Raw genomic sequence first — 16841 nt, 5'->3', positions numbered from 1 at the left:
TGGAAACAGATATGATTCCTTCAGATTCCATGTCGTTGTATTGATTAATATACTTGAATAAGCGGGATTCCTTTCTGACATTGGGTACTTGGGCATGAATGGTTAAAGGGGCACTTCACCAAAAACAATGCTGATTTATTTTGCACATAATCTCACACACATCCAATAACACACATTAATTTAGTTTGACAGTTATTGAGAGTCAGTTTGAATATGACCACCAGTGATGTCATCGGGGACACTGAATCCTTGCGTTTTGTTAATTACAGCTCCATGAAATGATGTAGAAAGAATATCAATACCTTGTCTCATACTGCTATACCTCATAATTCCATTGAGCTGTAAATGAACACAAGGATTCAATGTCCATGATGGCATCACTGGTGGCCATATTCAAACTCATTCACTCTCAATAACTGTCAAACTAAACTAACGTGTGCAAAACTGTTTTGAGTTTTTGGACGTGTGTGAGATTATGTGCAACATAAATCAGTATTGCTTTCTGGTGAAGTGCCCCTTAAAGTGATTCAAAACACACAAGCATAGTAAGCATCGCTGATTCCCAACCATAGGTAAAGTAACGTGTTTCTCTCCTATGAGCGCCTCTCGAGCCTCGTTCTCCCCATATGTTGGATTAAATATGCATGAGAGGCTGATGTAAAGACACAGTCATCGCCTCATTTTGCCCCAGATTGCTCTGCTCCAGTTTGAAGTGTATACTAGTCCTAGAGCCACCGGGGCCTGTCACATACAATTAACCTCAATGTGTAAATTAGTCCATTTTGTTAGTCATTATCCAATTCATATTTATGCCGGGGTTTACAAACGAAAAGGTTATGCTAGCGGGTAAAGGGTAAACGCTGCTCTCCGACTTCAGGGTCACGACTATTGTAGACAAAATGGAATGGCAAATGGACTGCATTTATATAGCAGCTTTTATCCAAAGCGCTTTACAATTTATGTCTCGTGTTCACCCATTCACTCACATTCACACACCGACCATGCAAGGTGCCAACCTGCTCATCGGGAGCAGTTAGGGGTTAAGTGTCTTGCTCAAGGACATTATCGACACACTGCCCGGGAGGAGCGGGAATCCACCCCCCGGGAACCTTCCGATTACCAGAGGAGCGCCCTACCTCCTGAGTCACTGTTGCCCCACAACACTAAAGAGAGAGCTATTGTTTCCTGTTAATCAATTAAATCGCTGAAATAGTTGCTATTCTGCCAATATGTATTTCACCATGTTTCAGTTTCATCAGTGCATAAGGAGTTGCCTGCATTTTGTTTGCAGGCTGACAGATATCAGTAGAAATGGAAACCCTATAGTTGGCATGTCCATAATGTCAACATCAGCCTCTCAAAGTGACCCCCCCCCCCATGTTATTGGACAGGTCTTGCTGAGGTCATGTGAAGTAGTATAACAGTACATTTGGGCTACATTTCAAATAAAGGCCTATAGTTGAAGATAGGGTTCCTCAATGGACCTGTCTCAAAACCCTGCCCCTTTTCTTGATCCTCCAATCACAACTGTCGCTTACCTCGGACAAACTTGGTTTGTCCGAGGTAAGCGACAGTTGTGATTGGAGGATCAAGAAAAGGGGCAGGGTTTTGAGACAGGTCAATTAGGGCTGTTCGACTATGGCAAAAATCACCACTGTGAAGGAAGGGTGCTGTGCATTTACAACACAAGACAAAATGAGAGAAATATTTAATAATCAATAATCGCTTTATCGTTATCATAATTTAAATTGAAACTCAATTAATCACCCAGCCCTAGTTGACGATGCTCTTTACTCAGTGCTACTGATCCATGGGATCTACAGACCTCTCTCTCCATCTGAGGCTGCTGCTGTCTTTGGTGTCACATTTATCCATTACACAGAGAGGGGTTACATACTGTATGGATCCCAAGGTCTTCTTTACACTGCCCTGCACCTTTATTTGGCGTATTGTTGCTGTCAACAATAACCAGCATAGCGTATGGTGTTTATAGCACAATGCTCTTGGCTCAGTAGAGGGGGGGGGGGGGGGTGGGGGGGGGGTGGGGGGGGGCTGACAGAGACAGTGTGATGACTTCAGACCCATGGGTCTGCATGGTGATGTAATTCACTGTCTTTCTTTCAGTGGGGGGCGGGGGGGGGGGGGGGGGGGGCAGAACGGAAATTATCAAGCTCGGGTCAGTTCAGGTCAGCTCGGTTCAGTTCAGGTCAGCTCGGGTCAGGTCAGTGTTCAGGTCAGTGTTCAGGTCAGTGTTCAGGTCAGGTCAGTGTTCAGGTCAGGTCAGTGTTCAGGTCAGGTCAGTGTTCAGGTCAGGTCAGTGTTCAGGTCAGTGTTCAGGTCAGTGTTCAGGTCAGTGTTCAGGTCAGGTCAGTGTTCAGGTCAGCTCGGGTCAGGTCAGGTCAGGTCAGTGTTCAGGTCAGCTCGGGTCAGGTCAGCTCGGGTCAGGTCAGTGTTCAGGTCAGCTCGGGTCAGGTCAGTGTTCAGGTCAGTGTTCAGGTCAGGTCAGTGTTCAGGTCAGTGTTCAGGTCAGGTCAGTGTTCAGGTCAGCTCGGGTCAGGTCAGGTCAGTGTTCAGGTCAGCTCGGGTCAGGTCAGTGTTCAGGTCAGCTCGGGTCAGGTCAGCTCGGGTCAGGTCAGTGTTCAGGTCAGCTCGGGTCAGGTCAGTGTTCAGGTCAGCTCGGGTCAGGTCAGTGGTCAGGTCAGTGGTCAGGTCAGCTCGGGTCAGGTCAGTGTTCAGGTCAGGTCAGGTCAGTGTTCAGGTCAGGTCAGTGTTCAGGTCAGGTCAGTGTTCAGGTCAGTGGTCAGGTCAGGTCAGCTCGGGTCAGGTCAGTGGTCAGGTCAGGTCAGCTCGGGTCAGGTCAGTGTTCAGGTCAGGTCAGTGTTCAGGTCAGTGTTCAGGTCAGTGTTCAGGTCAGCTCGGGTCAGGTCAGTGTTCAGGTCAGGTCAGGTCAGCTCGGGTCAGCTCGGGTCAGGTCAGTGTTCAGGTCAGCTCGGGTCAGGTCAGCTCGGGTCAGGTCAGTGTTCAGGTCAGCTCGGGTCAGGTCAGCTCGGGTCAGGTCAGTGGTCAGGTCAGCTCAGGTCAGGTCAGTGGTCAGGTCAGCTCAGGTCAGGTCAGTGGTCAGGTCAGCTCGGGTCAGGTCAGCTCGGGTCAGCTCGGGTCAGGTCAGCTCGGGTCAGGTCAGTGTTCAGGTCAGCTCGGGTCAGGTCAGCAGTCACTACAATGGTGGAGCAGCGGCGGAGTCTCACCTGCATCCAGACCCGTTCGTTGCTCACTTTTCCGCACCTACTCCCGAACTACACATGCGCAGGTTGATGAACCTAGACTCCGTGGGCAATCTGCACATGTGTAGTTCGGGAGTAGGTGCGGAAAAGTGACTATAGCTCGGCCGAGAAAGTGCCGATCGACTTGGGATTTATCTCTCCGTGTTCAGGAGACTCAGGCGTATAAAAGTCTATTGGATCATGTCTCCATCCCCCCCACAACCATAGCTACAACCACTTAAATGCCAAGGTTCTCATCCACATTCATTCATTTTCTCCCCCCCCTCTCTCTCCCATGATTTCAGAATACCGGAAGTGTTGAGGTGGTCTATAGAAGGTTAACACTTTTGCTACCACACTACAGAAGGTCAACACTTTCACTACCACACTACAGAAGGTTAACCCTTTCACCACCACACTACAAAGGGTTAACACTTTCACTACCACACTACAGATGGTTAACCCTTTCACTACCACACTACAGATGGTTAACCCTTTCACTACCACATTACAGATGGTTACCCTTTCACTACCACACTACAGATGTTGTGGTTAACCATCTGTAGTGTGGTGGTGAAATGGTTAACCTATAGTGTGGTAGTGAAAGGGTTAATCACACGTCAGAATACAGTAGACAACAAGTGAAGTGAAAACAAAACAAGCTAGTCTTAGGGCCAGGATAATTTTTGACTGATCCGAAAACACCGTTCAGTAGCGGTGGCCGTCCCATTCATTAGCACGGTTAGCATCGCTGGTCGACCCGGCAGGGAAAGGTGTGTGTTGGTTAGAATGGGGTCAATCGCAAGCAGACTGGGGGTTGGTTGCTGTGGTCTCTGTGTTATTATGATTGGCTGACAGGCTTGCATTCCACAGCAGCTGCCGGGCCAGGACAGTGATCTAGATAGAAAACAGATGGGATCTCTGCACATGCCCGGTCACCATGTTGGCATGATGGGGGTGGGGGGTTGTTCAGGCGATTGTTCAAAACGCTCGGCAGACAAGACACCTCAAATCACTCCGTCACTGATCACCGCCACCGTTGCCGTCGTCATTTTGCGCGTTTTTACTTACCAATCCGTCGAACTGACTAGTTCGCTTACGGGATTTACACTTTCCAGTGTTCCAGTCCGCTGACCGCTCTGTTCGCTGACGAGGGTGGATAGAATGTCCCAGTCGTGGCAACGTCTTGCCACTATAAATAGATGCAGTTTAAACTGGGCCAATTTATAGTTAAAGCACTCGTCCGTGCGATGCATTGCCAGAAGGCAAGTGTTTGTAAGCATGCTGTCATCCAGTCACAGAGTTGTCTCTCGAGATCTGGACTCCGTCAAATGGCTTCCCCTCTGGAGGCTATTCGTAAGAAATATTTAATATGAGAGTACAGGCATGGGGGGGGGGGGGGGGGGGGGTCATGAAATGGGTATTCACCACAGCATAACCAAATCTCGTTTTCTTTAATACAGCATGCCACAATGATAATTGGGTTAAGACCACACCAACCATAAGACTACGCTTTGAAATACTTAATTTATTAAATACATTTAGTTTATTTAATGAAATGTGGAGTGTTTGAGGCGGTCCTGGTGGCTCATACCATGTACTTGCGATGGCGTGGGTTTGAATCTCAAACCTTGGTTTAATGTTAATAAATTGTCTCTCAATATTAAGAAAACGAAATGTATTTAACTTTAATTACATTTTTTTTGTATTTTATTTTTTTATTATTTTTTAAACAAACACATAAACAAACATGACAACACACGATTAGATATACAAGCATTGTAAAACAGTGTACATCAGTTAACTCATCGTTTGGATAAATGTCTTATACAAGATATACCCCTAATACCTGCTATCTATTCCCCTACACACATATGCTCTTGCTCGCACCCCCCGCCCTGGACCCCCCATGGATAATCCGTCCATTATCCTTCGCTCCTAACCAGACACTACCATTAAATGCTAGCTTTTATTCTCTCCACCACTTCTAACCACATTGTCAATTTGGATTCATTGAGACCCAAAATTCTTGCTGTAGATATTTCTAGATAAATCACATCGAGATATGTAAGAATCCAGACCTTTCGGCACATTTTTTCCGGTTGAAACCATCGTGATGCTATCAGTTTTTTAGCCACTGTAATACCAGATAAAACCAATCTCTTTTGTTGTATAGGTACTGCATATTCAAAAACATCATTCAGCAGTAATATAGAGGGGTGTACAGGTATATTCAGAATTAAGAGATTTGATAATTGCTGGGTCACTTCTTCCCAGAATATCTTAACTGGTGGGCAGTCCCAATACATGTGCATAAATGTCCCCTCGTCCCCATTTGTACATAAGGAGCATTTGGAGTCTTGTTTAAGACCCATTCTGTTCAGTCTTATAGGAGTCAAGTATGTCCTATGAATATAGTTAAGATTGATTTGTTGATGGTCCGGGTTCCTTGATGCAAGTCGAACATTTGCCCAGGCTTCTTGCCAATCAAAATCTTTTTCTAGGTCTGGTATATCCCTCCTCCAAACAGAGTCTAGGTGGAGGGTTTCATACGAAGCCGTTAGTAATTGATGATAAAAATCTGACACAAAACCTCTCGATGTCTCTCTTTCATAGAAAAAATTGTGGTATCTGTGGTGTGCAATTGGTATCCTTAATGGAACACTGTGAGTCTTCAAACATAACAATAATTGTGCGTAAAAAAGATATGTGGAACCGGTGAGATTAAACTTTTTTTCTATTTCATCATAGCTACAAATACCCTGTTTGTTGAAAACATCTCCTAATGTATGTATGCCTTGCTTTTCCCATCTAGGGAATCTTATAGGTCGTTTTCTAATCAGGAGTGCATTGTTATTGAATAAGGGAGTATGATTATGCCATTTATGTGGATTAGAATATTTCTTTTGTGTTTCACTTTCACTTTAACTTAATTTATGGTTTTTGGTAATCGAAAAGAAATAGAGGGGGATATCGAGTAAAAAATATGTGATGTAAAAATAGAAAGAGTTTCTGAGATAAAATGTCTAGGGACTAGGGATAGTTATTGACCAGAAATTAACATGGAAACAACATGTTAACTATATTCAAGCAAAGATATCTAAGTCAGTAGCAATATTGTATAAATGTAAGGATATATTAAACTACAAAGCCTTGCACATCATTTACTGCTCACTTATACTTCCTTACATATCTTACTGTGTGGAAGTATGGGGGTCGACATTTAAAAAGACAGAAAATCCAATAGTCTTACTGCAAAAGCGGGCCATTCAGAACCTTTTCAAGGCTGGTTACTATGAACACACACAAATCCATTGTTTATAAAGTCTCATATTATGATTTTTCTTTTTTTTATCTTTTTCCCCCTCCTTTTTCCTCAGATTTTTCTCCCATCCCAATGTTAGTCGTTATGCCAATTCCCAATCCCCTTCCTGGTCGCTGCGCACTTACACCCCACAGTCGGTCTGGGAGAGTGGAGGCTACCACGTGCTTCCTCCGACACACGTCCAGCCAATCAACCGCTTCTTTTCACCTGGCAGCGCGGATTCTCACTGAGAGGGCGTAGCGTGTGGAAGGATCACACTATCCCACTTAGATCTTATCCGCGCTTAGCAGACCAAACTGTAGGAGTCGCTGTTTACAACGACCCGGACCCACCCCGCCAGCTTCTCCCACCCTCTAATACTGCCAATTGTATTAGTGTGAACGGCCAGCCAAGCTGGTGACAACCCCGGAGCTGTGAGCTGGATTCGAACAGGCGAATCCAGCCGCTCCGGGGTTGGTGACAAACGCAATCTCCGTTACGCCACCTGACCGCCCCTCATATTATGAAATTTAATGATTTGGTTTATTATAAAACTATGCAAATAATGTACAGAGCTAAAGCAAAGTTACTCCCAGATGGGGTGCAAAGTTTTTTTCAATACATGAAAGAAAATATGATTTGAGAGATATTTGTAAATTTACTGTTCAAAAAGCTAAGAAAGGGATTAAAAGGAGGTGTATTTCTATTATTGTGGTTAACTTGTGGAACAATGCTGATATACAGTTAAGAATGAGTAATTCGGGGAGCGGTCAGGTGGCGTAGCGGAGATTGTGCTCGTCACCAACGCAAGAGGCTGCGGTCTCGACTCCCAGAGAGTCAGCATTGCCTTGGCTCGGGCTGATCGCTATACTAACTCGTTTGGCTGAGTTAGGGGGAGGGGAGCCGTGGGTGGGTCCTGGGCGTTGTGGACAGCGACCCCTACAGTTCGGTCGGGGCGCCTGCTCAGCAAGGGTAGGATCTGGAGAGAGGTAGTGCGACCTTCCACACGTTACACTCTCCCGGTGAGAATCTGCGCGGCCAGGCTGGCTGCCGGCTGGCTGCACATGCGTCGGAGGAAAGCATGTGACAGTCTCCGGCCTCTCGGACCAACAGTAGGGGAAAGTGCGCAACAACCAGGAAGGGGGTTGGGAATTGGCATAACGACTAACAGTGGGATGGGAGAAAAATCGGAAAAAGAAGGAGGGGGAAAAAGATAATAAAAAAAATTAAATAAAAATTAGTAATTCGCTTTTGGTTTTTAAGAAAATGGTTTGTAAAGTTATTTTTGAAAACTACAAGGGTGAATAATACTGTTTTTTGCGTATTTTCTTTTAGAATACTGTTTTGGAGTCTTAATTTTGTTAAGAATATAGGACAGGCATATATAAGCATTATGCTTCAGTCTGTACCTTTTCAGTCACTGTAAAATCAAATATTGTTAAATGATGGTGTATATATATTGTATTGTGTGAGATGACTGAATAAACTATTACTACTATTACTACTACTACTACTACTACTACTACTACTACTACTACTACTACTACTACTACTACTACTACTACTACTACTACTACTACTACTACTACTAATCCGGCTTTATCGACTGTCTGCCTCCGCATTCACTATCTTCTCTTCCAGTCACTGTATAAAATACAGTATAACATATTTTTATCTCGTATACAAATATATATATATGTATATTATCTGCTAAAATAATGTGTATGTATGTATATTATCTTCATCATCTTTTAGATAGTTAGGCCTACATATTATTTCAATTAAATATAATCTGAATATAATCAAGTATACTTGAAGGTAGATTGGACTGCAGTGGGAAAAATCCTCTGCAGAATACCACATTTCACTGTATTTCATTATAATTTCTGCTTCATCCTCATCCTCCGAGTGTGTGTGCAGACGACTGAATGAACCTTCCCTCAAAAGCTTCACTCTCGTGCCTCTGTATCGGTCTTGAACATGGGGTGTTTTGAGGAGGCTTGTTGTATGGAGCACTGAGGCACTTGAGACTACTGACTATCAATTGGCCTTTGTTTCACAGTGATTTGCGTTGCTCTCAACACGACACAAAGGATAACACAGTGCTCTAGTACTCAATTGAAGGACTGAGGTTATTCACAGAAAATAAAACACTAGCTGTGCATAACTGTAACTATGATACTACAGTAACTACACCGCCCTGCAGAAGTTAACCGCAGTAACTACGCAAACAGTGAAACTGAGAAAAATTCCGGTTAAGCTGCAATATGTAGCGCACGCAATTGGTTATAGCTCCGCTCCCGTTATCGTTAATTTCGTTTAAAAACCTTATTTGGACAGTACCAAAAGAGACTAGACCACATCGTATGTATTGATAAGACCTTCTACTAACTATATCAAAAGACAACATGGTTAGGGATAGGGAAAAGACGGGAAAGAAACAAGAAACGGCAAAGCTAACGGCGCAGATTGAAACTCGGTCAAAGACAATGACAGGCGACGCTGTGGCAGATCCGTTGGTGAGCCCCGGCGCGGGGAATATAGAGGAGAATACACAGGGACCAAGGACAACTGGCCCCGAGATGGAGACAACAGATGACAACATAGCAGGAACATCAGAAAAAAGTACCGTGAAGGAAAAAGCAGGCGATTTTGAGAAGATAATAGCACAATCATCCATCGGATCCCTCACTGCTCCAACAACATCAACTGACACAAGCAGTTCAGTTGCACAGCCCGACTTCAACTCTCTGACTACCCTGATAAAAGAACAGATGATCGCTTTCAAAGCACACGTAGAAGAACAGTTGGTCGCACACGCTGAACACATCGATACTAAATTCGAAGAGGTTATGAGAGCAGTCACTTTGCTGTCCGTGCGAATCACGACAGTGGAGATTTCGGTGACAGAAAACACAAAAGCAGTCAAAGCGAACGAAGGCAGCTTGACAGAGATGGGAGAAGAGATGGAAAGAGCTAAAGATGAATATCGGAGGGAAATAAAATTGCTTAAAAACGAAGTGATGGAGAGGCAACTAGAAACCCATCGTTACCACAGGCGGAATAACATCCGCATTGTGGGGCTTGATGAAGCAGTGAACTGCGAAGACATCAACTTTCCAAAAGAGTTATCAACGATTTTGGAAAACTCCGATCCAAACAAAGTGCCAGAAGTGGAACAAGTTTACAGAATTGGTTCCCAGGGGCAAAATATCAACGGGCCGAGAGTCATCATTGTCACTCTGCGGAAAACTACAACAAGGGATGACATCATCAAATATGCTCGCAACCAACGTGGGAAGCTGAAGTATGGTGATAAACCAATATTTATCTACGAAGATTTGAGCAGAGAGGCCATCATCCGACGTCAACCATACAAAGAAGTGATGCAAAAGCTGTACAAAGCCGGCTACAAGCCAAGGCTAGCATATCCGGCGCTGTTATCATTCTTGGGCACCAACGGCCGCAGGTCAGGTCCATATACACCCTTTGAAGCTGAGGATTTCCTGAATCAAAATGCAGCAAATAACCCAAAGCATGACGAAAATGCCGGAATCAGTTAAGCCTCTCTCTAAATATATACCAGTGTTGGAATGACTTTATTGTGTTCATCAATGAGGTCATTCCACCAGTGTTGGAATGACATTGTTGTGTTCATCAAAGTAGCAAACGATATGCAAGTCGTCTATAACAAAGTGTACTGTGTATAATACGATTCATAATACATTATAATTTCAATCTCTGGTCTCTGAGGGGACAAATAAATATCAATGCAAAAAGATCTATCTGGAATATTCTAGGTTTATCGCTCAAATGCCCTGGGTCTCTTAGATCATTCTGGAATGTAAAATAGTCTAGGCACTAGTATATTCTACAACCTTCTAGAATATAAGGCACCATGACAACGAAGCATACAACTCTAACAATAACATTCGGTGTGCATACACATAGCAGATAATAAATTAAATGAAGTGCAATCAGTCCTTAATAATACTTTAAAATTAACCACACATAAACGTATGAGCACAGCAAGGTTATTCTAACAATTTAAGTAATCACTCCATTAAAGGCACATTGAAGCGCTAAAAGGCGCTGCTTTTCTATCTTATCTAATCAGTTAAATCGGTTCTAGTGGCTTCTCCACGTTGATAATTATTTATCTCTTATTCCTTATCTATATCTTTCCATTGATTTTTATTTTAATTAATTTTTTCTTCTCATTACTCTATATTTTTTAAATATATTTTAACTTACATTGTTCTTTTCCAATGTTCTTCACATTAAGGTGTCAATATTACTCTATATTTTTTAAATATATTTTAACTTGCATTATTCTTTTCCAATGTTCTTCACATTAAGGTGTCAATATTGCTCTACAATCTTTTCCTTTTTTTTCCCCCACACGTTGGTGGAGGGTTCAAAGGAATATGTCGATAAAGGTTTATTCTCTTTTTTTTTATTTTATTTTTTATTTTTATCTTTAGGTTATTTATCACAATACTTCATTACAGTAAGGGAAGGTGCAAGACCAAAAGCGACATTCTATTGTAATAGAATGGAAATGTTAGATCCTATGGCAATGAGCATAGGAAAATTAGGATTACAATGCTCAGTTTGGGCAATCCGGTGGACCATGGGAGAAAGTCAATTGCGGAGGATGTGTTCTTGGAACACAGGCATGTTCGACTTTCTGGGTGAGGGGAAAATAGGGGATTTTTATTTGTATATATATATGTTTTTAAGCTCAGCTCTCAACGGGACCTCATTAATTGGATGTGCATCTATTGTAGCTTCATACTCCAGAAACATTACCAAAAACTACACGAAAACATGCATAGACTATGGCTAGTTTGAATATAATGGTATGGAACACCGGTGGGATAAACAAACAACACAAGCGCAAAAGTGTGCTTACACTGATGAAAAAAGAACATGTGGACGTGGCTCTATTAAGCGAAACGCACATTTTAGAGGGAGACATAAATACGTTAGCGGATAACATATACCATAATATTAGTCACTCTTCTTTTGCTACGAGAACTAGAGGGGTAGCCATAGTCGTCAGACGCAAATTAAATATCGAATTGAAAGGGGTATGGTCGGATGCTGAGGGGCGCATAACTATAGCTAGGATCATACACAATAACAGGAAAATTGCATTGGCAGCGGTATATGCCCCGAATTTGTACGAAGTGGGTTTCTTCACTTCACTAACAGGAGAAATGTTAAACCATCCCGAGTACTCATATATAATAGGTGCGGATTTTAATGCCATTTGGAACCCAAGGATGGACAAAACTTACCTTTCCTTCTCCAGCGAACAAAAGAATTCATCTAAAGCATTAAAAGATTGGTCGAAATCAACAGGAGTAACTGATTTATGGCGTTCACTTAACCCCATGACCCGCAAGTACTCCTGTCGTTCGGCGAGACACAACACACTATCCAGAATTGATTACGTCTTTGCATCCCCGAGAATATTTGATAAATATGAAGTGGAAATGACACCCAATGCGCTATCGGATCACTGCTACTTAATCCTGAAAGCAACATTTGGTACACTATCTACCCGGGCCCCAAGATGGCGTTTTAATTCGATGCTGCTTAACAACAAGGAATTCATTACACAAATTAAAGAAGCTCTCACAGTATTCCTACAAGATAATGCTAACTCGGTGCAAGATCCCAGAATATTATGGATGTCGGTAAAGAATATGATCAAGGATTTCTCGGATAGATTTACCTCCATATTGCGCAAAAATCAAAACACAAAACTGTCTGAAATGGAAACGCTTTACTCAACGCTTTTTAATTCTTTAAAATACAACAACTCTACTAGACTAGATAACCAAGTTAACATTCTAAAGACAGAGATCAAAGCAATGTACAGACAAAAATCGGAATTGCAAATACGCAGCACTAGACAACAGCAGTACTTCCAAGGTTCTAAACCTAGTCACCTATTAGCCATGCGACTAAGAATTAATGCAAAATTTGCAGATATAACTGCCATTAGGAAACAACAAGCTCTAGTAACAGAACCCAAAATAATAAACGATACATTCAAAGAATTCTACTCTGATTTATATAACTCAGAAACGACCTTTGATCAAGACAAATTAGACACATATCTTAATCAAATTACTCTCCCTAAACTTACGGATGAAGACGCTAAACAGTTAGAAGTACCGATCACATTAGAAGAACTCAAGAAGGCCATATCCGGAATGAAAAACGGCAAAGCTCCGGGAATTGACGGTATCCCATCAGAAATGTACATTTCTTGCTGGGACATATTTGGACCCTTATTACTAAATATGATCTTATACTCAGTCAAAGAGGGAAGCTTCATTGAACACCAAAATACCGCACTCATTTCAGTTCTTCACAAAAAAGACAAAGACCCCACTGAATGCGGTAGTTACCGTCCTTTAAGCCTCCTCGGAACCGATGTCAAACTGTACTCTAAGATATTAGCCATCAGATTGCAAAAGCATATGACGTCTTTAGTTCATCCGGACCAAACAGGCTTCATAAAAGGTCGCCTGATCAATGATAACATAAGGCGAATACTGCACGTACTAGATACAGACAAAGAGGACATCACACCTAAGGCGATACTATCCCTGGATGCTATGAAAGCATTTGACAGGTTGGAATGGTCGTTTCTATGGGCAGTATTGGAAAGGATGGGGTTAGGAAAAGGTTTCATTGATATGATTAAAGTACTATACAAGGACCCATCGGCCAGGATTACAACAGGCACATTCATCTCCGATATCTTTCCGGTATCACGCTCAGCCAGACAAGGTTGCCCTCTTAGTCCCGGACTATTCGATCTATCATTAGAACCTTTAGCACAATTTATAAGACAATCCCAACACATAGAACCAATAGTAATCAAGGGCACACATCATAAAATTAGTTTATATGCGGACGACGTAATATTGTTCATGCAAAACCCCAACAACACATTGCCGCTTATACTCAAGTTGATAGAGAACTTTGGTGATTTATCGGGATTTAAAATAAATTGGCCTAAGTCGGCTTTTCTTCCTCTTAACACCAGTGCAAAAAAAGAGACAACCCTCCCAGGTGCGATACCCATGGTCAAACATTTCAGATGCTTGGGTGTGGAAATATTTCCCACCATAAGACAAACGGTGAAGCACAATTACACAAAAATACAGAACAAAATCAAGGACGACCTGGACAGGTGGGCAAAACTTAAAAACTCAGTACAGGCAAGGGTATCAATAGTTAAGATGGATGTATTACCAAGAATCAATTTCTTCAGCTCAATGCTTCCGTTACCTCCTCCAGAGGGCTACTGGAAAAGATTACAAACCTCCACATACAAATTTATTTGGAATAACAAACCACCTCGCATAAAAAGATCCACCGCACAGAGAAATAAAGCAGACGGTGGCATGGCAGTCCCAGATTTTTTACAATATTTTAATGCCTTCACATTAAGACCATTGAAGAAGATATGGTTTGACCCCGAGGCTTTGGTATCTTGGAGAAAATTAGAAGAAAACATAGTAGCCCCACAGAGATTGAAAGACATAGCATACACTAAACTTTCAATCAAGCATTGTGAGCGAGAATTTGGCCCAATAATAACCCATGCAATCAGGACATGGCGGGAAACACAAAGGAAATTTCCTAACCCTCAAGTATGGCATAATCACACTCCCATATTCAATAACAATGCTCTCTTAATGGGAAAACGACCTATAAGATTCCCTATATGGGAAGAAAGAGGCATACACTCATTAGGGGATATTTTTAATAACAAGGGCCTCTGTAGTTATGTTGAAATATGCATAAAGTTTAACCTCACCGAGTCCACATGGCTTTTTTACATACAGTTACGACTTTGTATGAGATCTCACGGTGTTCCATTACACATACCAATTGAACACCACAGATACCACAAATTTTTCTATGAAAGAGATACATTGGGAGGTTTTGTATCAGGTTTTTATTACCAATTACTAACGTCCTCGTATGAAACCCTTCAACTAGACAATGTCTGGAGGAGGGATATACCAGACCTAGAAAATGACTTTGATTGGCAAGGAGCCTGGGCAAATGTCCGACTTACATCAAGGAACCCGGATCATCAACAAATCAATCTGAACTATATTCACAGGACATACTTGACTCCTATAAGGCTGTGCAAAATGGGGCTTATACAAGACTCCAAATGCTCCCAATGTACAAATGGGGACGAAGGAACATTTATGCACATGTATTGGGACTGCCCACCAGTTAAGGCATTCTGGAAAGATGTGTCCCAACAATTATCAATACTCGTATTTTGGAATATACCTGTACACCCCGCGGTATTGCTATTGAATGATGTTTTTGAGTTTGCAGTGAATCCACAACTAAAAAGATTGGTTTTATCGGGTATCACAGTAGCTAAAAAACTGATCGCATCACGTTGGTTTCAACCGGAAAAAATGTGCCGGAAAGTGTGGTTTCTTACATATCTCGATGTGATATATCAAGAAATATCTACAGCAAGAATTCTGGGGCTCAATGAATCCAAAATGTCAATGTGGTTAGAAGTGGTGGAGAGAATAAAAGCTAGCCTATAATGGTGATGTCTGGTTAGGAGTGAGGGATAATGGAGGTACTATCCAAGAGGGGGTCCGGGAGGGGGGGGTTTGAGCTGGAGCATATGTGTGTAGGGTTTTAGAAAATAGGTATTAGGGGTATATTATATACTAACATTTATATAATTGTAACTTCGCTGGATATACACTGTATACGGTTAAAATGTTATTATTGACTATTTTTGTTTTATCCTGTTTCTGTACTTGCATATATTTTAACCACCTTTACTGAAAGTTTCATTATACATTGTGTGTTGAGTACTGACTTTTAATAAGTTTTGTTTTGCAATAATAAAAAAAAAATTAAAAAAAAAAGAAAATAAAACACTAGCTGTGCATAACTGTAACTATGATACTACAGTAACTACACCGCCCTGCAGAAGTTAACCGCAGTAACTACGCAAACAGTGAAACTGAGAAAAATTACTTTATCCAGTGATTTTGTAGTTACTGCAATACCGTATAGCCTTTTTCTCTAAAACAGAGCAAGATTGACCTCTGAAACGTTGTCACAAGATAAAACAGATATTGAGAAGTTCAATTTTACTTATTAGGTACTGCGGTTATCTTCTGCAGGGCAGTACTGTCTGTACTATGCAACTAGACACTTCCAGTGAAAATAGTTATTCTAGGGTGAGAACTCTTGTGAAATCGACAACACCTAATGCAAGCTGGAACAAGATGACGTTCAACATTTAACCCTTTCACTACCACACTACCAAATGGTTAACCCTTTCACTGCAACAATACAGAAGGTAAAACCCTTTCACTACCGTTAACCGTCTGTAGTGTGGTAGTGAAAGGCTAACCTTCTGTAGTGTGGTAGTGAAAGGGTTACCTTGAGCCTTCAAAGGGTGCCACGTAACTGCGATTGTGGCTCCATTCATTGTATTAAATAGTTAGTTTCACATGGCTGTAGAGCTTGTGTTATTGACTATACAATGGTAGTCATTAAGGTGTTGCTATGGTGACTCATTGTGACTTCAACTGGACTGGAAAGTAAGTCATTGATAACAATGTTGGGTAAGCTATTCTGAAACGATTGAAAAATACGTTATACCAAACGACTAACTACATCATCTAAAGATAATCCAAGTATTGTTTAACTGCTCTCAGAACACATTTTTCAAACTACTTCTACTACACTACGCACGTGTAATGAGGTTGGAACTCAAGTTAAATACCCTCGCTTCACCACCCGTTAAAATGGATAAGACCGTGGTATTTAACATACGTGGTGTCGTGGTCACATGGTGCTGGTGAGCAGAAACTGTCGAGGCTATTGGAGGACAGGTGCCGAGCGCAAAGTGTATGCTAGTACCTACTGTAGCGACCATGGTTGCAATTGGTGCCGTGACCTGGTCCCTGGATGATCTGGTTGAGCACAGCTCTGCAGCTGGGGTCACTGTGACGTGTGGAGTGAGTTTGGGCAACACGGTCTCATCAACGCAATTAAAGTCTTCGCCACTGGAATTGGATAAGACTGTGGTGTTTAACATACGTGGTCAGGTGATGCTGATGAGCAGAGGGTTCGCTGTTCGAGGTTGTCTTAGGACAGGTGCCGGGCGCAAAGTGCCTGCTCGTAGGCCTACCTACCTAGTGACCACCGTTACACATTGACCATGGGAAACAACTTCGAGCATGCGGTTT

General features: G+C 42.2%; 1 protein-coding gene across 1 annotated transcript in view; it reads left to right on the top strand.

Moving 5' to 3' along the window:
- tppp (tubulin polymerization promoting protein) overlaps positions 1-16841 on the top strand; it is a 59685-nt gene that overhangs the window by 827 nt on the left and 42017 nt on the right. The gene's annotated exons all lie outside the window — the stretch shown is intronic.

The sequence above is a fragment of the Notolepis coatsorum genome, assembly GCF_963971535.1.
Source record: "Notolepis coatsorum genome assembly, chromosome: 19".
Classification (NCBI taxonomy): Eukaryota; Metazoa; Chordata; class Actinopteri; order Aulopiformes; family Paralepididae; genus Notolepis; species Notolepis coatsorum.
Note: the sequence above shows the minus strand (reverse complement) of the source record. Positions and strands in the feature narration are given on the sequence as shown.